Source organism: Eptatretus burgeri, chromosome 11 (assembly GCF_056783735.1).
Source record: "Eptatretus burgeri isolate ZD-2024b chromosome 11, Ebu_testis_v1, whole genome shotgun sequence".
Classification (NCBI taxonomy): domain Eukaryota; kingdom Metazoa; phylum Chordata; class Myxini; order Myxiniformes; family Myxinidae; genus Eptatretus; species Eptatretus burgeri.
In genome coordinates this window covers 78317753-78340526 of record NC_140971.1, presented here as the reverse complement: position 1 = coordinate 78340526, position 22774 = coordinate 78317753, and the positions used below count along the sequence as shown (strand labels likewise).

General features: G+C 43.1%; 1 long non-coding RNA gene across 5 annotated transcripts; it reads left to right on the top strand.

Moving 5' to 3' along the window:
• The first annotated feature begins 1152 nt into the window (after window positions 1-1152).
• LOC147017442 (uncharacterized) lies at window positions 1153-20905 on the top strand. Of its 5 annotated transcripts, XR_015049506.1 has the most exons (6): window positions 1153-1493; window positions 10819-10934; window positions 11083-11261; window positions 12211-14110; window positions 15736-15887; window positions 18417-20905. It is a non-coding gene; the product is annotated as an uncharacterized LOC147017442 (long non-coding RNA). The 5 variants fall into 5 exon arrangements; XR_015049505.1 differs by lacking the exon at window positions 1153-1493 and having other exon boundaries at window positions 8926-10934; window positions 18417-20903; XR_015049507.1 differs by lacking the exon at window positions 1153-1493 and having other exon boundaries at window positions 8926-11261; window positions 12211-12331; window positions 13973-14110; window positions 18417-20873.
• Window positions 20906-22774: the final 1869 nt, after the last annotated feature.

The following is a 22774-nucleotide window of genomic DNA, read 5'->3' as shown; positions in this document are numbered from 1 at the left end:
TAATCCCCCCACCAAGTTTCGTCGAAATCTGTCGAGGAGTTTTTCCGTAATACTGTTCACAAACAAACAAACAAACAGACAGGGGTGAAAACAATAACCTCCGTCCATCTTCGATGGCGGAAGTTAACTAGAGGGGGAGCACTCGGTAGAGTGCAAAACCTCCGCCACCAATACTGCTGGGTCACTTAAGTGAACCTGATATCCTATTCATTCAATTTGACATCAACAGTGCTCACAGAGTTATAGTTTGCAACTTTCCCTTTTACTTTTAACTTTTACATACTCAATTCATTCGTCATAACGAGATTCCTTGAGACAAATTCATTTTACGTCCATATATCCACCTGAAGTTCCAAAATCAACCGCAATTATAATGTTGGCATGTTTTTTGTTGGAAATCACATAACATGTAGAAATGCAAAAAAAAATCGAAATTTTGTTGAAAAAAAAGTTGCAAAAATTTTTTTTTCTCTAACATTTTTTTTTTGGGGGGGGGGGGGTTGGAAATCACTTAAAACATGTAGAAATGCAAAAAAAAAAAATTCAAATATTTTTTCAAAATGGCCGCCATAGCGGCCATATTGGATTTTGGACCAAGTCCAAAATCTAATGGCATGATCCTTGGACCATACCTAATCCCCCCACCAAGTTTCGTCGAAATCCGTCGAGGAGTTTTTCCGTAATACTGTTCACAAACAAACAAACAAACAGACAGGGGTGAAAACAGTAACCTCCGATCTTCGATGGCCAAGATTAAATATTCATTAATTCTTGCTATTAAAATTAATTCTTGCTATTAAAAATAGCAAGAGCCCAGCGGAGGGATGTCCATGCACTGTTGAAAGGGGATGGGGGCATCTTGCCCCACCTACACCAGTTCCTCCACAACGGTGCATATTGTGCTGTGGTGCCAACGCGTAACTGTCTCATGGCAGTTTTTTTTTTTTTTTTACCGGAGAATCCAAACTTTTATATACGTGTTCACAAAGGTAGCAACAGATGGGGTACCTCTTACTGCAGTGCATGTTCCATGCTGCAAAATGCCTTGGTGGTACATGAGAAACCCTTTTACCACTACACCAGCTGGGCAAATGCGGATGAATAAGCTGCTTTGATGCTATGCTAAACAAAAAACAAGAACAAAACCATAGTAAGAGCTTAATCTTCATTCAAATTCACTCTATTGTTGTTTCCTGGGGTCCTCCTTGGTCCTTCCTTTGTAGTACATGGCTGCTGGTTTGCAGCTGGGCTGGGTTAGGGTCATTCCATGGGGGGAACGGCTCGACTGACGATGCAGTGCCCCTTGCAGGTGAGAGCAGGAACTTCTAATTTATTGAGAGTGCCGGCGATAGATCTCCTGCTCCTTGTGAAGGACACCGTGGGATCTTTAACGTCCACCAACTCATGCCGACAGACAGGACGTCCATCCGATGGACTGCGCACACATTGATGCGAAACATCAGGAGAGCAGTTCACAGATAACCTGATCAGAGGTGAGTGTGTGTACCTCTTGGTTATCCTGCCAGTCGTTGTCTGGCCTAGAATCAACTGGATGATGTTGATATGTTTTTGTTGGGTTGAAGGGGGTGTTTATGATACAGTGATTCATCCAGGGGTAAGAGAAGGGGGAGAAGGGGTAAGAATTTAAATATGGGTAATTTTGATTTGAACAACTATTGATTTGAAACTACTCTCATAGTCCAATAATTCGCTGTTTCATTTCGTCATTTCGTTTTCTTTCCTGTTTGTCTAATTCCACCTTTCCTGTTTGTACGGTGATATTCTGGAGAGAGAGGCTCGAATTGGTCCATTCCCTCATTTTTTACAAAATATTTTGCGGAGACGTGCAGGAACTGAAAGCTCTCACTCGTCATGTTTTGGGACTGCGTGCAGGACACAATGTCACAGTCGGGCCATTCATTGCCCTTTACAGGCTTCCTCCGAACACCCCCCCCCCTTTCGGTGAAAGTCAAGGTCTTTCCAGGAAAGCCTGAAACTCCACCGTTTTTTCTAATTATCAATTATTTCTTGGGTTAAAAATAAAAATATATTTTGGGTAAATATGGAAAACAAAACACTTCAACATGCAAAATCGTCTTTGGTTTTACGATGTGTGTTCAAGGATGGATTTATGTTCATTTACAAATACCTCCTATTGAGCAACACACGAATTTCCACTTCGACATGGGCAGATCAAGATCTGTGATAGCAACACATACCGAAGCTGGAAGACACCTTATTTAGACAACAATACAACAAAAAAATCAGGCCACTGGAGATGGAACAAAAACATATTATTTCGTCAAATATTTTGCTTTTATTCTCTATCAGGCAGAGGAAGTTCGGTCTGAGATAATACGAAAAATAATCAATCAACAAATAATACGAAAAAAAAAATATTCCCCATACCAAGTGGGGTTGATTCAGCTTGTCATCCTTCTAAGGTTGGTGAAATGAGTACCGGTGTACTGGTATAGGGGCACAGCATTAGTGCAATAGTTGTGCCCCAACAAAATGATAGCTACCTGGCAGTCAAGCTGCTGTATGCAAGAACGAGTAGAACCCAACTGGTGCTGTTGTTTAACAGCATGGCAGGGATTCAAACTCATGATCCTAAGATCTTAGGCCAGCCACCTTTACTATTAAGCTAATGCCAGGCACATAATAATTAACAATAATATTTATACAGTGCCTTTTGCCAATGGATCCAAGGCATTGAAGGATACAAGGAGCTATTAAAGTAAATAGTGATTTTTATAATGGAGACTTCAACCCTGGTGTTGGATTAATGGTTAAGGTAGTTGGCTTAAGATCTTTGCGTCCTGAGTTCGAGCCCCTGTTGGCTGTTGAATTAACACCAGGTGTTGGTGACAGGCTGTCATCCTTCCAATGTTGGTGAAATGGGTCCTGGTGTATTGGTAATGGAGGCACTGCATCAGTGGCACAGCAGTGTCCCAAGATAATGAGGCAACCAGCAGCCACAGACTGCACATGTTAGCTCGCTATAGATACTTTCAGGTCGACATTAAGGACTTCCTCGTATTGGAAGAGAGCAATGTTTTGTTTCAGCAGCTGCGATGAAACTCCACAAATCAGCTTGCTGTGTGCGCTCGTATCATGAACCATGAAAACAAGGCTCACATGATCTGAACCCAAAGTATGTTCGATTGGTTCATTTCACTCTACATTCAAAACAGTCAGCGTTTTTCACTGTTGTTTGCATTGTCGATTCTTTCTCTTACATGAGCCTCAATCTTGTAGAAAACAACAAAACAAAAACTTCTCAAACTTCTGGTGTTTTTTCCCCAAGAGACGATTACCACCACCACTACCATTACCTCCACCACCCTCCTGTTAACGAAGAAGGAGACTCTAAGGTTAACCTGCATCGTGGTGCCGCACAACAATATGCCCTTCATTCTTTCTGCTTATAAGGGTGATGTAGTGTTTGCGAGAAGTACAAGAGACATGCAAACAGTTCATGACTCTCAGCAAATCTACTCGGCAGCACCATGTGCAAAAATAAATTGTTGGAAGACAGGGCCGGATTTACCATGTGGGGGGCCGTGGCCACAATGATTGTGGGGGGGGCTGAATGTGGGGGTCCTGGGGCCATGGCCCTCCCTAGCCACCCCTAAATCCGGTACTAGTACCGAACAGGGCCGGATTTACCATGTGTGGGGCCGTGGGCACAATGATTGTGGGGGCCCTAAATGTAGAGGGCCCCAGGGCCATGGCCCTACCTGGCCACCCCTAACTCCAGTACTAGTACCAAACAGTGCCGGATTTACCATGTGGGGGGACCGTGGGCACAATGATTGTGGAGGGCCCCGGGGCCCATGGCCCTACCTGGCCACCCCTAAATCCAGTACTATTGGAAGAGCTTCGGACTCCTGTTTGAACCCATGCAGGTTGAGGAACTCCCCCACACTGTTTCAGCAATTGACGTGGACTCAAGTCACCATGAACTTAAATATTTAGGGGTCTCTTTGTCCATCTCTCATAAATGCTCATCAATTCACAACTGGAGCCCTTTAGAGGATCATTACCTCGCAACACCTTGCCAGTGCACGTACTGATGAACCACCCAACATGGGAAACACCAGGATGGCAGTTTTGAGCGAGGTCAAGATTCGAACCCAGGCTGGACAGCTCAGAGGTGATTGTGCATACCTGCACGCTTCTGTGCTGTGGATTCATCTTGGAACTCGTTCAATGTTAAACATCCTGCATCCTTATCGTTCAGATGGAAGACAAGAGTTTAAAAATAATAATCAAACGACATTGTTATTGTCATTGCCTGAGGCACCTTAAGAGCAGTCAATATGTCTGCTTGTTTCAAACCCTTGTTTTTTTTTGTTGTTGTTATCGCTGATCCAGTTACCCATCTTGTTCATGCTAATTATGATACATGAACTTTAATCACTGGTTTTTTATGAAGAACTTTTAAAATGAGTACTGACCATTCCTGTGCATAACACCTGTAGTATTGTTTGTTATCTTCTTCAATTACCCCTTTCAAAAATGTAAAAAATGTTACTCATTACTTCCATGTTGAAGCAATGCCATTATGTAGGATTTCAGAACAAAACAAATCTCCAAATAATGGAGCAAGTGCAGCTCCAGCCATAACCTATGTCACTATATGTCTCAAATACGTTTAAACGCCAGTTGCGCTGTGACTACGTCTATTAATTATGTACTATTTGAACATACCTTCAGTTCCTTTAGACATTTTAAATGCCATTAGACATTTACATCCTTTAGACCCCTTGAACTCCAATATAACTTTAGATCCCTTGAGACCCCATTGACCCCTAAACCCCTCAAGACCCTCTGAGACCCTTTAGAACCCTTTGACACTTAACGACTAAACCGTCTCCGCCACCAGGTTTCCTGGTGAGGAGGGTGTATGATATGGACACCCAGCAGGATGAAAAACAAAATTGGTCAAAAGGCGGAGGAGCTCCTTGTGAGGCAATGGCCATCCATATCTAATGCCCAACTGTGTCTGCAGACGTCCTCCTGCAGTTGGGTTACTTCTTATTAGGAGGTTGGTGGCAGGATTTGCACTCCGGCCACCGTAAAACCCTTCATTCCACAAAAATTACCAAAAGCAGAAAAAATTTTTTTAACCCACTCTGTGGGAGTACCTCCTGTGCAGCTGCCCTTACAACTGCCCTTACTGCCCCTTACAGGGCAGCTCACTGGATGGCAGGTTTGGGGGAAAGCCTTCAGGATCCCCAATCTTTGATGATAGGAGGGAAACCACGGGGTAACCTCCCTGGGTCAGATTGCGGGAGAGTGTGTCGGAGTGGTGCTGAGGTGTCATCCACCAGACGGCGGTCTCCTTGGGTTAACCTGAGGCGGTCCCTTCAGGTGGGTGCCTGGAATGTCCTATCCCTAAGAGAGGATGATCACCTGTCTCTCTTATCATCTGAGCTCAAGCGTTTGGACATCAGTATTGCAGCTCTCTCTGAGGTTTGGAGACCAGATTGCGGCGAGATAATGGTGGGTGGTTACACCTACGATTGGGCTGGTCGCTCTGATGGTTACCATACCCAAGGAGTTGCTGTAGCTGTGTTTAATAAGCTGACTGCAATGATAATTGAGGTAACACCAGTCAATGAGCATATTATGAGACTAAGGATTCATCACTCCTTGGGTGCCATTTCCCTGGTCACTGTTTATGCTCCGACTGAGGCGAGTGACCTCACCGTGAAGGACACATTCTACGCCACACTCGAGTCTGTGGTTGATCAGTGCCCCAGACGAGATACACTTCTAGTCTTGGGGAATTTCAATGCATCGACTGGAACTGATAGTGATGGTTATGAGACATGTGTTGGTCCCCATGGGTCAGGAACTATGAACCAGAATAGCACTAAGTTCCTTGACTTTGCAAGAAGTCATGGACTTAGGATGGTCAGTTCATGGTTTCAGCGCCCACAAGCTCATCGCTGGACTTGGTATTCCAACACTGACGGTGTGACAAAGGAGATGGACTATGTACTCTTTGATGGATGCTGGAGCATGATCCAGAACTGCAGGGTCTACTGGAGTGCTCAGTTCATCAAAACTGACCAAAGGCTTATTATAGCAACTCTGAAGTTGCAGCTTAAATCCAGGAGAATGGTACCATCCCAGCCTCGGCTGGATGTTGGCAAGGTCAAGAACGAGAGGGTAGCTGAGGAGTTTGCGAACAGGCTGAGTGGAGATTTGGGGGGCCTGGGTGCTTTGGGAGATCCTGAAGAGTTGTGGAGTGTCTTCAATACCACCGTGCTTGATGTTGCCAGTAGATGTCTTGGAACTCACCCTAGGATGAAGAAGAAATTTGTTTCTCAAGGGACACTGGATAACATTGACCAGAGTCATAGGGTCAGGCTGAATGGAAGAGCTGAGCTGTTCAGGGAGCTTAGGCATAAAACTGAATGTGCACTTTGGGTGGACAAGGAGGCCTATGTGCGTGGAATCTGTGAGGGGGAAGAGCATCACCTGTGGTCAAGTCATTTTTGTCCTGCTTACTGGGGAATTCATGCATTTTGTTCCAACAAGCTCGTCCCTCGGTATACTGCAGTTTGAGCAGAGGGTGGTGGGCTCTTGACAGAGGAGTCCGAAGTGGAGGCCCGCTGGGCCAGTTACTTTGAGCAGCTGTACCAGGCTGATCCACCAGCTGTTGAGTTGGATGTCAGGGGTGCTACTATCCCTATTAATGACCGTCCAAATCAACTGTGTTCCACCTTCATTTCGGGAAACACAGGCTGCGGTGAACCGGTTGAAATGAGGGTAAAGCTGTTGGGATCTGTGACATCCATGCTGATCTTCTCAATGCTGGTGGAAATGCTGTACTCATGTCATTACATGCAGTTTGCAATGCTGTACTCTCGAGAACATTGGGTGCAGGGTGAGCGTGCCCGAGAACGTATCTCACTTGACGAGACGTTCCAAGCCACGTCGCCCAAATCTCTCCAAGTCCAGCGCCGAAGCTGTGACCGATCTGTTGAACATGGCCCTAACCAGAACGTCGCTGCGTCAAAACCGGTCTGAACTGCGAGAATGGTGGAATCAAATGTGGTCAAGGAAGGAGGACCACAACCGAGTCCCAAGAGGAAGAGCAGCCGAGTATGTGGAGCTCATGCAGCACTCGGAGTGAGCAGCATTGGGACGAACAAAGTGCTCCATGTGCTGGAGCGGGATGCACTTGGTTTCGTGTTCTGGGTTCCTGGTCCTGGGTTCTGAGTCAGCAGATCCTGCTTTTCAGTATCTGCAGGTTCATTCCTGTGGCTCGTTTGCAAGGCCTGGGCGCACTGACCGCAGCGGTGCTTGCTCTGTGCTCCGTACTCGCCATGGCCATTCGCAGGGACTGCTCGACGTTTGCAGACACAGTGCAGGCAATCTCATCGCTGACGCAGGCCCTGACTGAGCGAGCTTTGAGCTGTGGGGACTCGAGCTTGAACACCTTTTGGTGTATTTTATAATGTCTCTTTACATCTGGTAAATTTGCATTTTTATTTTTATGCATAATATACATATTCACATAATTTCATATGATTATTATTTCTATATATATATATATATATATATATATATATATATATATATATATATATATATATATATATATATATATATATATATATATATATATATATATATATTTGTACATTTTATGAAATGCTGTTTTATGATAGGAAACTTGACAAACATCACTGTTCGGACTGCCTTGTCCAGTGTTTGAAGTTCCCAATAAACCAAAAAGATGATGAAGAAATACCCATCATCGCTCGACAGCATGGACACCATGGACGAAATGGGTGACGAATGCTTTGTCCCACCATCGAAGGCTGACCAGGTGTCTTGTATATTACGGTATCGTCCCATTTCATACTTTCCCCCAGATGCCAGTTGGGTGTGTCCATGCCACGTCTCACCGTCATGCCGGTGAGGTGTCAATGTCTCACCCCAGTGGGAGTGGGATTGGTGCTTGGGGTAAAGGAGGGTGTGAGTTGGTGGTGGGTATTCTGGGAGTGATGTTTGAGAGGGGGGAGTGGTGCTGAGGATTTGGGGGTGAAGGGAGGGGGACCCTGAAAGTTTTAGCATCTTTGCTCAAATCCTCTCTGATACTGGAGACATACTTTCTTTCCACCATAAATAGATGGTGGTTCATTTGATTTGCAGAAATTTATGTTGATAACAGACTGCCAGGTAATGGCAACAGGTGTTTGAGTCACCACTCAAATTGTGCATGTACACTGTACATGTTCTGGTAGCTGGGTAGTGATGGTGTTACAGTTTCTTCCGCTAAATTGTGAGCATGGCCTCCTCTCTCAGTCGTGGTGGATAGCCACAAGATGTTGCCATCTCTGTTGTCTCTCTGTTGTCTAAAGAAGAAAACGATTTCGACTGTTAATCGCAAATTTACCTTCATTATAATTCAGAAATCGGAAAAAGGCACAACATGTATATTTTGTAAGGTATCAAAGGATAGATGAGCATCAAAGCGGTCTGAGTGTTTGGGTTTCCCTTTAAAAAAGACATGGATTTAAAGTTTCAATCAAGAAAGACATGGCATGTTTGGGTTTGCATGAAAGTAATGGAATAGATCGGTTTATAAAAGCGAGTTGTCACGGGACTTCAAGTGTAAGTAGTTGTCGCATGATCCTGTCCAACTTCATACAAGGAAATGATAGTGGGGCAACTTAGCTAAATATAGCATAACAATTGAGCATTTTGTGAGGAAAGCACTAAATTTGGCACACTAGTAGCCTATCATATTATGAACAGATTTGGATATTGGGCCATCTCAAAAGTTTTGATGGCAGTGGAAAATGGCTGCCACAGCCATCAGCGGCTGAATTTGAGATGGCCCAATATCCAAATCTGTTCATAATATGATAGGCTACTAGTGTGCCAAATTTAGTGCTTTCCTCACAAAATGCACAATTGTTATGCTCAGTTGCCCCACTATGAGGGCATTTGTCCCATCATTGCTGTGGCGCACTCCCGGGTTAATTTTTGCTCTGCAGCTTTAAACATCAATCTTTTTGATGGTTTACTTAAGTCTAAGTGACCTGATCTTAATCGGGTGACCCATCTTGCAAAGCTGCCTCGTATTAGGCAACCCTAATAGTTTTTAGTGCCTTAATTGCTGAACATGTAATGAATACCATATTAGTTTCTCATCTCAGCAGACGCTCATGAAAGAGTGAAAACGAACAACCTGATTTCTCAAGATGAAGAGTTCGGCCTTTGCAGGAGAATAATGGTGGGAAGTTTTTGGGCCTAATCCTGGGAAATTTATCCGAAGGTCTAATGATGTTTGAAAATGCACTTTTATGTGGTTAAGATCATGGTTAAAAAGGTGAGAATGCTTGAAGCAACCGAAGATGGAATGAAAAACTTTTGCAAGTTCACATTAACACCATCCCTGGATATCACCGTCTCCACCCAAGTGACTTCAAGAGCAGGACAAAAATGGTTAGGCAGAGATGTTATTGCATTGGAAATTCAAATTTGCACTTGGACATAACTCTTGTTTTCATGTTGTTGTTGGAATGAAGGTTCAGCTGCAGAAACATGGCTGACTGTCAGCACCACCATTTTTCTCATCTCTGGCCATTTGTTTTTGAGTTTGACGAATTATATTCCTCATAATTCAGCAAACAACAAAGCAGGAGTAATTATTGAGGCACATCAATGTGAATTATGACATTTGTACAGGGTCAAAAGCCAAAGGCCAAAAACGTTTAAGATCACAACAATATGACTTCTCTTACAAAGAACTTCAACACAGGTGGTGGCTGTTAGGCACATCAAAGCCTGCGTGATGTTTACTAACCTATGGTTGTTTGTCCATGTTCTATCCTTTCTAATTGCTGAGCGTCAAGCAAGGAAGCAGCACGTAACACTTTTTAAGTCTTTGGTATGACTCGAACCACTGACCTACCAGACTGAAAGTGGAAACATGAATCATTATGCTGCCAATGTAGTCTTGCTTGTAAATATCCACAATAATTGTCAACTTTGAACCTGGAGTAACAGCATTATGGATAAAAGTCCCACCCTTGAACAATGGATGAAATCTACAGGATGTCAATTGGAGTATGCTAACCACAGTGGGAAGCAAGGAGAAGCTGACGTTTTGGGTGCTAACCCTTCGTCGGAGCAAAAGAACAGCAAAGCTTCGTTCAGCCTTCATGTAACCCTTCTTCAGAAAGTCAGCTTCTCCTCACTCACCACCGTGGTTGGCATACCTCTGTCAACATCCTATCAATTCCATCCATCGTTCCATTTGCCCGTCGATGCAGATCAACACCAGCCTTCACCAGCAAGACGAGTTATTCATTCTTCCCACCCTTGAAGCTGCGTTGCACACATAGTTTAGTGATGTCATCCTGTGGGAGGGCATTGCAACATGGTGCTAAAATTAGGGTGGCGGTTGCATCACATGATCGGAATGTCTAACTCGGATTAAAAGGTTGGCCAAAAGCCAAGTATCTCGATGTTATTAGTTGTAAAATTTATTGTCCTGCACCGTCAGAACCACCCCTTTCTCTTTAACCCTGCGCAGCAGTAAAAACAGGAACTTCATACTTTTTTGGTAAAAACCAAAACTCGGTTTTGAATCCACCCAGTTAAATGACATTGTTGAGAGAAGCCTCATTTCTGAATCGAATGTTTGTGTCAGAAGCTGCTGCATTCAGAGTTCCAACTCAGAAATGGCTGCTGGACACTTTCGATGAGACCAAATGAGATTGTGATCGATGTATAACTATGATGATCGCAGATGGATTTTCTTTGCTTTCACAATTTTTACAGCTCGAGGGAATGAACCGGAAAATTGATTGCACGGAAGGTTTGACCACATCATTTTCAGTCGTATGAGGCGTGTTGAAAAGTCATGCCACCTATTCTTTTTCTTTTTTACAAAACAGGTAAAAACATTCAAATGAACCAATAAAGACAATTTGTAACATCAATCTTTATTCTACTATGGTGCGTATGTATTTCTCAACATCATCACCACTGCGGTCCATACATTTTTGTCAACATTCAAATCGTTTTGTGATGCTGTCACGATAGAACTGTGCATCCTGCCTACTTAACCAGCACTTCGCAGTGGCCTTGATATCACCATCGGGAGAAAATGGTCCACACGAGGGTATTCCTTAAGTTTGGGGAAGAGAAATAAATATGACAGAGCCAAGTCAGGGCTGGTGATCATTTGTGGCTGCACTCCATTGACCGTCTCTTAATCTCAGGTTCGTGATGGTGCACACAACTCTCATTTACAGTCATCCCAACCCTTATCTCTAGCGCTTCATGTTTCATCGCACTGACACCATCATGCTGCCCTCTGCCAGGTTGACTAACATAGCACTGAGATATCGAGTATCAGAATCACGAAACTTTGCATCCAGTGGTAGGAAGAACTAATGTGCAGACTGTGCTTTGTTTCATTCAAATATCTCTCCCTGTTTTGGAGAGTACAAGAGGAGCATTACTTTTCAACATTCCCAAAAAGCACAAAACACAAGATGCGAGTCAGGAAGAGGACTTTAATCCTAGTGTGTTGAATAAATTGCATGCTTTTTCGTCATTTTGTTGTTGTTCATAATAGATTAATCCTCATCCAAAGATAATTACAACGGTGTATCACGTTGTCAGAGGTAATTGTTTATTGCATCACTGCCAGGAAGACAAACTGGAAACGACCTCAAGTTCACTTTGATCACATCAGTGATAAAATATGTATCACAATTTATAAAATATTCTCTATTCAATCCCATTCTTCCCACCAGTCCTTAAAAACAGCTGTTCACCATCACCTCTTATCTTCTCCCATCCAAAACCACGATCTTTTCTACCCCCATTAATCCACCTCAAACCCACCTCCTTCAAATTCCCTGCATTCCTTCCTGAAAGTCCCTGTAATGTCCATCTTGGATTCCCCATGTTCCCCGTCCCTCTCCCTTCCACAGATCTCCTCATGTCTCTGTTCCCCACTGTTTTGTCCTTCCCTCTCCTACCTCTCTTGTCTCCTGCCCCCCCCCCCCTTTGTTGTGCGTTGTGTGTTAGCTATCATATGAGCCTCGACAATGTATACAAAAAAAACAATATTAAAAGGAAAAATTTATTTGAAGTTATTTTAGGAAATTATTTCATCAAATGTAGCTTTGCATGATGTTTCTCACAAACTTTGTTCTTCAGCTTAGCACAGGGATTCCCAACCTCTTCCTTCACGTGAAATCATTGAGATGACTGCAGATGCTTGTGACCCTGATATCAAGCACAGGCAAGATCAGAGCATTTGCCTGCAAAAAAAAATCTGGTATTATTAACGAATGTTTTTACGCTGCAATTGTTTTTTTATTTTGTTGCACAATTCTTGACCTGGATGGACTATTGTGACACCCCGAGGTGGAACATTGCAACACAACCCCTCAAAGTTTTTCTTTTTTTCTTTACAAGATCGAGGCTCATGGAAGGGTAAGGTGACGAAAGACGTGAACTGACAATATGGCTGCGGGGCATTGGTTGGGCATGTCACATTTGGTACGGAACATATCTAGCAGGGGGTGGTATCTATGTAATATCTGGTATCTAACTTAAGGCAGGGATAACTTACCCACCCTGCCTCATCGGATTGTTGCTTTTGGCTCTTGATGTGTCCTCAAGGAAACTTGAAAAAGAGGCACTAAAATGCTACCTATGAAAAGAAAATGTTGCGTCAACCAAAAAAATCCCACTAATCAAGTCGGACAAAAAATATGAGTAATTGCAAATATCTTAACACATGACATCACTTCTTTTGAAATTCAGCTAACGGGGTAGTTTCGCCATTCCTGAGCACATTCCAATGATGCTCTTTAGACAAAAAAGCAAAATCTTTTCACTTGATAGTACATTATCGATGTCGTACTTCATCTGATACATTTTGGAACCAAGATAGTTCATACAATCAGACTTGAACGTGCCAAGGTTGACATTCCGAGTGGAAAATATGTACCCATCCCAAATATTTTTTGTTGCAGTTCCATCCCACAGGCAGTTCATTCCCAAGTGATGCTTTTATTACCCCAAGAGTGGAATTCCAGGTTGAGGAACAATGTACGCTTCACGAAAGTGGTACGCAGAGATTTTGACCAGGTTAAACAAACATGCATTTTTTTTTTTGCAGCTTCCTCGGCTTTAACCCTGAGGCCCGCATTGTGCTTGCAGTGAACTAGCCCTTTCTGCATGGGCGGCTCCCTGCGGAATGAACTGACAGGCCCAAATTGCCCTTGGACATGTACCCAGCAATTTGGCATAAAGTTAACATCGACGTTGTCACCAAATGCGAGAACAAGTCCACAGGCGGGACCGCATGTTTGGAATCTGCGTCGTGGGGGCTTGTAGTTTGTAAATTCCACGGGGGTGTATAAAAACCTTTCTCTCGATTGAACTTAGCCGGAGGAATGCAAGTGTAATCATGCACGGAAAAATAAATACCGTGATGTCCAGGTGCGTAGAGGACAACTGAAGACCGCTCTGCGAATGAATGAAAACCCAAATTTTATTAATTTTATCATCAAAATTCCTGCTCAGGTTCCCAAAGCCTGTGTTATCTGGTTGTGCTGTTCTCATTTCCACGTTGATTTTCCATTGATGTGCCTTTATTGACAAACACAGACACCGGTGGGATTCAACGCAAGATGATTATAAATAGGCGAGCAAATAGACAGACTGAGAGATGTGTTTTCCACCATTACGTGCAAGTAACCAAACAAGTCCTGTCAAGTTCAGAAAGAAATGAACTTGGTTCCTAAATTAAAGCTTTCTCTCCTGGTCTACAAACAGACGGCTCTCAAATTGATGGGCATGCCGTGCCGTAAGCCAAGCAGACGATGGACTAAGTGTGCTGTCTTCCCCCTGACGTTTTCATGACAAAGCTCTTAGGCTGTGGCTCTGATGGAGAGACGTCTCGCTCTAGGCGCTGCCGTTACGGAATCTATGTCGCTTGGCTTGGCTGACCAAGAGCTCCTGGGATAAGCCACAGGAATTCCACGCAACACTCCTCGCACGCCTGCTCGACTTTACACGAGCTCTGAAAGGAACCTCAAAACTGAAGGCAAGACAACAACCTCTGTCTCATAGCTCAGGGATCATACTTTATGTTAAAATATTGCCATCTCTCTTAAACTTTATAATAAGCCATGACCCCTTTATCTTTCACTTTCTTTCAAAAACTAAACTATTTGCTTCTGAGACATTGAGATTTGGTTGGACGATCGAGGCACGAAAAATTGAAAGGGGCATCACTTCGACAAAGTGGTCAACTGCTACTTCATTGCATTGACTTGGAACATACAAGGAGTTTGGCCTGCAGCACATGGTCTTTGGAGTTCAGGTTTTGGACAGACGGCGGCTTAACTTCGGCATGGTCTATGATGGAAGTCTTAGGCCCTGCTTGAGGTGTTAGATAACTGATATATGGACCCCATTCCCATAGTTTGATAAGTATATTATTATATTTGGCCTATCGAGGCATTTGTCTGTCATGTGAAGCTACCTCGGATAAGGAGCAGTTAATTGCAGACCAGATGCAGGCAAATATCACGGGGGTGGTCGAAGCTTTAATTGTTACCTTCTTCAGCAAATTCCAGCACAATCTGAATGTAATTCGCGATTGGAAACAAAAGGGGTAAGATTCCTTCAAACAGTAGCAGATGGGCTGCATATCATATACAGTTGCCTGCAAAAGTGTCACCACAACCAATAATGCCACATTTAGATGAATTATGAATTATGCAGAAACAATTTTTCCAAATGAACTTTTTTAATCACAACTTTTTTGTTGTTGTTGAAGAGATCAAGCGAAACACTATTATAGTCAAAGGAGGTTACATGTCAGGAATACCTGCAAAAAGCATGTTCAAATCAAAATTCACTGGTTGTAAAAGTATTCAGCCCAGGAGGTCAGTGCATGGTGGAAGCACCATTTGCAGCAATGACTGCTATAGTCCGGCAGATATGGGAATGGATTGTGCCTCTGATGATACAAGCATGAGCTTTGGCACACTGTTAGAGCATGCCCTAAGGAAGATATTTAGCTGTAGGGCCATCGCAGAATTGTCCTGTGGCCAAAATGGCAGCCATTTTCCAAAATATCCACCACCGGTTGTTATTTTACCAGTAGCTCAGGTTCTAGACTACCGAGGATATTGATTCTGGTGGCTAATCGTGGATTTTCAAGGATGAGGAATGCAGTAGTACTATTTACAACATGCTATAACTACTCTAACAACTACCTAACGATATATATCGAGCTTTCAGGGAAATAAATAATAGTAAAATTATAAACGCATTTAATATTGGTGGAGTTATACATGTACAATTTGTACATGTTTTGAAACTGTGACATATTCATGAGCGTACAATGCAGTCTTCGCAGTGTTTCCTTTATAATATTTGGTAGTTTATTTATATGAGCACACAGTTCATGAGATTATGCTGTATCTTGCAAATCAATAGTACACGTCCCATTGTTGTTTGACATGTTAGTGGTGAGGGCAAGTCTACGGTAGTCCTTCCATTATTAACCAGGTAAGGCCTTCCATGGTAATATTACAGGTTTTCAATGAAATGTAATGTTAGTTTCGAGAACACTGTCCACCACAGTGGCAAAGGGCAGTGCACCGAAGTGCTGCCTTGACACATTTGCACTGTCCTCTGCACCCCTTTTTGCATCCACAGCGTATGAGTTCTTGTCAGGCCTGGGTCACTTCTGGCAGTGTGGTCCAGTGAACCTCCCATCCACCTGTGTCCTTCTTCTTCCACCCCCAGTCATCTGGAGATGGGAGTTCCAGGACTGCAACCATCATCTGTCCCCAGCAGTGACCATCTTGGTAGGCAGCCCTCTTTGTGTGCTGAATCAATGCTGCTTGTGTTGGAGAGAGTCCTTCAATGTCTCTACCTTTCTGGGTGAACAGCTGATTGTGTGCCTGATTGACTGATTCCAGGCTGCTAGTGCGGTCATAGAGAAATACCACGAATCGCTCCAGAGACTCCATCCAGTTGTCTATGGTGTCTGGGATGGCAGCCAAGGCACAGAAGGCTCTAGTGACGTCATCAAAGGCTAGATGAACTGCATCATTGTCAGCATCGTGCTCACATGCTTTCCCTAATGCGGCACCAACATCCTCATTGCACACAAGCACCACATCACGACCTTGCTTGTGAGCATCCATCTCTGGGAAGTAATCCAGTATTCCGTTCTTGAGTTTAGTGGAGTGTACACGCCCCGTCACGTGTGTCCCCAGTTGTTTCAGTCTGGTACTGTACAGTTTCACCAAGTCTGTTAGCTTTAACACTGGTGCAACCATATTGTCCATGCGCACTTCCTCAATATAGGCGACAAGTCCAGCGAATGCAATTCCATGGTTAACAGTGTCTACATTAGATTCTTGTGCCTTTGTGTCCCTCGCTTTATTGTACAGAGGCAAGACACTGAGCTTGGTACTTAGCCTCTTGGGCAATGAGATCTTCAACACTGAGTTTGGATAGGAAGTGTTTGTCCTGTAGTTTAAGGGCACACTGCCTCAAACGAATGTCAAGTTCGAATGTGGATGCATCATGCAAAGCATCTCTTGCTGCAGATATGCCACAGAAGAAGCATGTCTCTGTTGAATAAGTTTCACGTTCAATGCTCTGAAGGGTGAACTTGTGGGTTTCTGAATCATCATCGTGGTGTGTTTTCCTCTTTTCAGCCCTCTAAAGATTTATTTTGCTATACTGCAGTCTGCAGGAGTCACGCCATTTGGCTTTGTGAACCCAGAATGCTGCCCCGATGCCCTGACCCTCATCCAGTTGTGACAGTTTTAGTGTTGTTGGCAGGCAACTGATCTTGTCGAATGCTACAAGATGCTCAGCTATGGTCCTGTATCCTGCCCCATCTGTGCCACGTGCTGAATTACATGGACATGTCAACATCTCATCTGTGTCTTCCTGACACAGAACACATTTGTTCCAGTCTGTGGTCGGGCACTGTTTACCTGATGAGCTAGGTTCTTGAGGGTCCACCACCTTGTATAGTTTGACCATTGTCCCTATGCACTATGCTACTTTAGAACAGTATCGATTAGTTATAATATGAGAACAGTATGTACCAGTTATACCACCACCACTCTCCCATAAGCTGAAATCTCCAGGAAAATATGTTGACTGCCACCACAGTCACAGTCCAGGTCAACTGAAAGCATACAGATATACATGCAGATTAGGCGTTGTTACTAGGTGTACACAAGTACACCAAAGCTGTAGTAACAACATAGATTATTATCATTGTGACGTTATGATGATGTTCTGTGTGAATATGCAGCAAAATATACGAATACACATAAACATAATTATGAGGTCAGCACACAACTCATGGGCTGATTCTGAAATTCCGGAAAATGTGCATAACCGCTAATATTTGATGGTTTTACTATTATATAATTCCATGAATGCTAGATATATGTTGTTTGGTAGTTGCTTGCATGTTATAAATAGTACCACTGCATTCCTCATCCTTGAAAATGTACGATTAGCCACCATAATCAATATCCGAGCTGGTCGAGAACCTGAGAAACTGGTGAAATAACAACTGGTGGCGGCCATTTTGGAAAATGGCCGCCATTTTGGCCACAGGACAATTCTGCAATGGCCCTATAGCTAAATATCTTCCTTAGGGCATGATCTAACAGTGTGCCAAAGTTCATGCTTGTATCATCAAAGGCACAATTCCCCCAAATATTTCACTTATCTGCCAGACTGCTACGAGTCGTTGTGGGAAGGTCTCTACCAGCTTTACAAAGTGAGATGGTTCAATATTTACCCATTCTCCATGTGAAAATTTCTCTAGTTCAGCCAAGTTTGATGGGGATTCTCGATGGACTGCAATCTTCAAGCCTCACCAAAAATGTTCAATTGGGTTCAAGTGAGGACTTTGACTGGGCCACTGAAGAACATTTATTATCTTCTTATTCAGCCACTCTAGTGTGGCTTTATCTTTGTGCTTCAGATCATTGTCCTGCTGAAATGTGAATCTCCAATCCAGTTTCAGATTCATGGCTGACTCAAGTCGGTTTTCATCAAGGACTTTCCTGTACTTTGCACAGTCCATTGTCCCTTCTATTCTGACAAGCTTGCCAGTCCCTGCTGATGAAAAGCAGCCCCATAACATGATGCCACCACCACCATGCTTGACAGTGGGGATGGTGTTGACTGGGTGATGTGCAGTGTTGAGCTTGTGCCAAATGTAATGCTTTGAATTTAAACCAAAAAGTTCAATTTTTATCTTGTTTGACCACAAAACTTTACTTCACATGCCTGCAGTATCATTAAGATGATTTTTTACAAACTCCATTCGAGCTTTTCGATGTGTCTTTTTCCAGGAACGACTTTGTTCTTGCCACCTGTCCATGGAGGCCAGCTTTGTGAAGGGAACAGAACATTGTTGATTGATGAACACTGACCCCCATCTCGGACATAGAGCCTTGCAGATCTTTCAAAGTTATTGTTGGATTTACAATGACATCCCAAACCAGTTTCCTGTTTGACCGGCTGCTGAGTTTGGATAGGCGACCTGATCTGGGTAGAGTCTGGGTGGTATGATACGTCTTCCACTTCTTAATGATTTATTTCACCGTACTCAAAGGCATAATGAGTGAATTTGAATCTAGAATGTAGAATTTGAATGTATATTCAAAGGCATAATGAGTGAATTTGAATGTAGAATGTAGAATTTGAATGTATACTCAAAGGGATAATGAGTGAATTTAAATGTAGAATGTAGAATTTGAATGTATACTCAAAGGGATAATGAGTGAATTTGAATGTAGAATGTAGAATTTGAATGTATATTCAAAGGGATAATGAGTGAATTTGAATGTAGAATGTAGAATTTGAATGTATACTCAAAGGGATAATGAGTGAATTTGAAATCTTCTGATAACCCGCTCCTGAGTAGTGCTTCTCCAACACTTCATGTCTGACTTCTTTGGAAAGCTCCTTGGTTTTCATGTTAGCCTTGTTGGTTGACCAAGTGAATTGCACCTTAAAACTCCTCAGATAAGTGGGGGAGATTAATTTTTAAGTTAACCCACTAATTACATACAGGTGAAACCTATTACACTTATTTTCTAACCTTTTAAAATAATACTTTGCTCCTGAAGTGATTTCGGATAAATTAGGTAAAGGGTTTGAATACTTATGTAACTGATAATCCTCTTATTTTCTCTGTTAGTCAAACTTATTCACATTTTATGTACATTTAAAAAAATCTTCACCACTTTGGAGTAGTTTGCAAGGACTTTATTAGGTTTGATTAGAAAGCATCTTGAAATAAGATCAGGTGGCATCAAAATGTGAAAACTTTGGAGGAGTGTGAATACTTTTGCAAGCCAATGGACGAATGTTGTTCCACTTTGGTGAATATAACGACTCTTTCAAACTCTTACAGAGGCAACCTAATAATGGATAAGATATTTGATGGGAAGCTGGGGAGGGTGTCATGAGGGATGTGATGCACTATGGTTACCTGTCCTTAGTTTTCTAAAGGACCTCCCTGTAAATGACATTTTGGGTGAGTGTCTTGTTGCTGAATAGTCATCGTGAGGAATTATTGTCCACTTTGATAGATATATAGGAGTAGCGTCTTGCACGTGAAAATGCAACATATAGTTGGCCATGGAAGAACACAGGGGCTGGGAGGTATATTCTGAGTTTTTCAAATGTTTGGCCCTGGGATTTGTTTATGGTCATCGAGTATGCGAGTCTGACTGGAAATTGCATCCTCTGCAGTGTGACTGGAAGGTTGGCATCTGATGGGGAAAGTTTAACATGACATAGGCCTAGCCCTAGACTGAACAAGAGCAGTGAAGAGTGACCGAGAATCAGAATGCAAATTTCAATGAACGGCACTTTTTGGCGCACATCCGACGATCGAACACCACTTGGACGCTTTAATTTGAAGACCACACATGCAAGACACAACACAGGTAACGATGGCGGTTGATATTGACAATTAATGTTATGAACGGCAGTTGTTTGGGACTTTGGGTGCATCCGACAATCGAACACCTCTTTCATTTGAACAGTTAACACGCACGCATTCAAGGTACAGAATCTCTTGTCAGACACCGCCCTTTCGAAGAACAAAGAAAAGAAGAGAATCCGGGCAATGAAGGGATGACCTCATACCCGTTCCCTGGTTCCCGCTACCTTCAGATTATAGTCTTTGATGTTATCTGGACGTAGGCCTATTGCAACTTATTTTCGGGTGTTTTTAATATGTACGTTGGATTTCAGACAGAAATTGACAGTCTAAGTGGGCGTGTTCAGTCCGGGAAAGAGCCAATCGGGGTACATCATGTTGGCAGAGCTCTGGCGCTCATCGTTCCCCTCCTTCCACGCTGATTTTTAAAACATGACAACCATTGCTGATGTTCTGAGCTATACTATTTATTATCAGTTGTGTTTATGTTCAGTGTTTGATGCAATGAGTACTCCATTACTCGAGTTCATATTTTTTTGGATAGACGGCAGCACTTACCAGACAGCAGCTCAGCGATGGCGACCGAACGGGAATAAATGTGGCCTTCGATGGGTTGAAAATCTTGTTGAAGCCACGTTGTCATCCAATTACAGCATAGAAATTTAGTGCATCGTCTTCGTCACACCAAGAAACCCCAGTATATGGAAAATGAGCACATTCCTGCCAGCGGTTTCGGAGGAGAAACGTCAAATTACACGCAGACGTTAACAGAAATAATATATTTTTTTAAAATAAATCGTTACTTTAAATACAATGTTTCTTGTTACATTTTTTGTGTCAAATTCACCTTCTGAGGGAGTCAGCATGTGCAGAAGAGGGTTTTACATTGCAGACGTTTTCTCGGAGTGGCATTACACCTCTCGGCGGTGACGGTCTGTCGACGACAGACGTAATGACGTCTCTCAGCGGTGACGGTCTGTCGACGACAGACGTAATGACGTCAGTGAATGACCGATGATATCATGACGGAATTACGCCTCTCATCGGTGACGTCACACGTCGCCATGCAAATGAATGTAAAAATTAGAAAATCGCCCAAAATTCCCAAACCTGTCTGGGTGGCACGATCTCACATAGCCCATGGTGTTCATTAGACCACAGAGCACCCGCATGCCGAAGGTGGCGACAATCCGTCTGGCAGTTTTGGAGGAGATACGTCAAATTACGCGCAGACGTTAACAGAAATAATGTGTGTGTGTGTGTGTGTGTGTGTGTGTGTGTGTGTGTGTGTGTGTGTGTGTGTGTGTGTGTGTGTGTGTGTGTGTGTGTGTTTATGTGTGTGTATACATGCAGGGTGAGTCAAAAGTAGCGCCCGATTTCTGTTTTTTCGGCTGTCAGATTCTTTCTGGGAAGTCATGTTGTTAATAATTGTCTTTTAGATTATTAATTTTCGTAATTTATTTATTTTTGATTTTGTTTTGCAGGTTATTGCTGCGAGTTTCGAAAGTTACCGAATTTGCACCAAATTGAGCTTAATGGCACAATTAACAGACACAATTGTGTCTACTGGGCTGTGAATAACCCAAGAGTGACAGTTGAGAAGGAGGTAAATTTACCTAGAGTGCCATATCTCCATTAGGGATAATTGGACCCTTTTCTTTGAGGGATCTGTCACTGCAGAAATTTACCTGGATATGCTGCAAACCTTCTTTTGGCCCAGGGTACAAGATCAGGACTGTTATTTCCAGCATGATGGAGTTCCACCTCATTATGGACGTTATGTTCATCAGTGGCTTGATGAAAACTTTCTCAGAAAATGGATCGGCCGCCGCGGTCCGATCGAGTGGCCGACATGCTCCCCAGACCTTACACCTCCAGATTTCTTCCTTTGGGGGCTCATGAAAGACCTTGTTTATCGTGTAAAGCCTCGTACCATTCAGGAATTGAAGGCTCAAATCACTGCAAAGTTTGAGGAAATTGATATCGAAATCTGCAGACGTGTGTGCCGCTCTGTGCTTGCTCGGCTGCAATTGTGCATCGATCACGAGGGAGGGCACTTTGAAAATTGCAAGTAAAACAGCTTGGTACAGTTCCGTAATATTTTTTCTTGAATAAATGGTTAGATAAACATGTCATAAATTTATTTCTACCTTCTTATACACTGTAATACAAATGGCAAACAAACAATCAACTGACAGAAATCGGGCGCAACTTCTGACTCACCCTGTATGTGAGGTCCGTCTAAAAAGTAACAGGACTGAGCCTGCTGTTTGCTCCACTTACACAACTTGAATGAACTGGTTGCGTCACAGTCTTTTGCAACATTCCAGCAACATATATGATTGGTGATGGTTGACTGCGCTCATTGTGTGGTTTTTTCCTATTCCCCAAGCTCAAGGGGGTGATCAAGGGGACCCGATTTCCCATAAACATTCCTCTCTTTCTCTGCCTCTCTATCTTAACTCCTACCTTCCGTTTAAGGTCGTGATCGATGCACAATTGCAGCCGAGCAAGCACAGAGCGGCACACACGTCTGCAGATTTCGATATCAATTTCCTCAAACTTTGCAGTGATTTGAGCCTTCAATTCCTGAATGGTACGAGGCTTTTCACGATAAACAAGGTCTTTCATGAGCCCCCAAAGGAAGAAATCTGGAGGTGTAAGGTCTGGGGAGCATGTCGGCCACTCGATCGGACCGCGGCGGCCGATCCACTCTCTGAGAAAGTTTTCATCAAGCCACTGATGAACATAACGTCT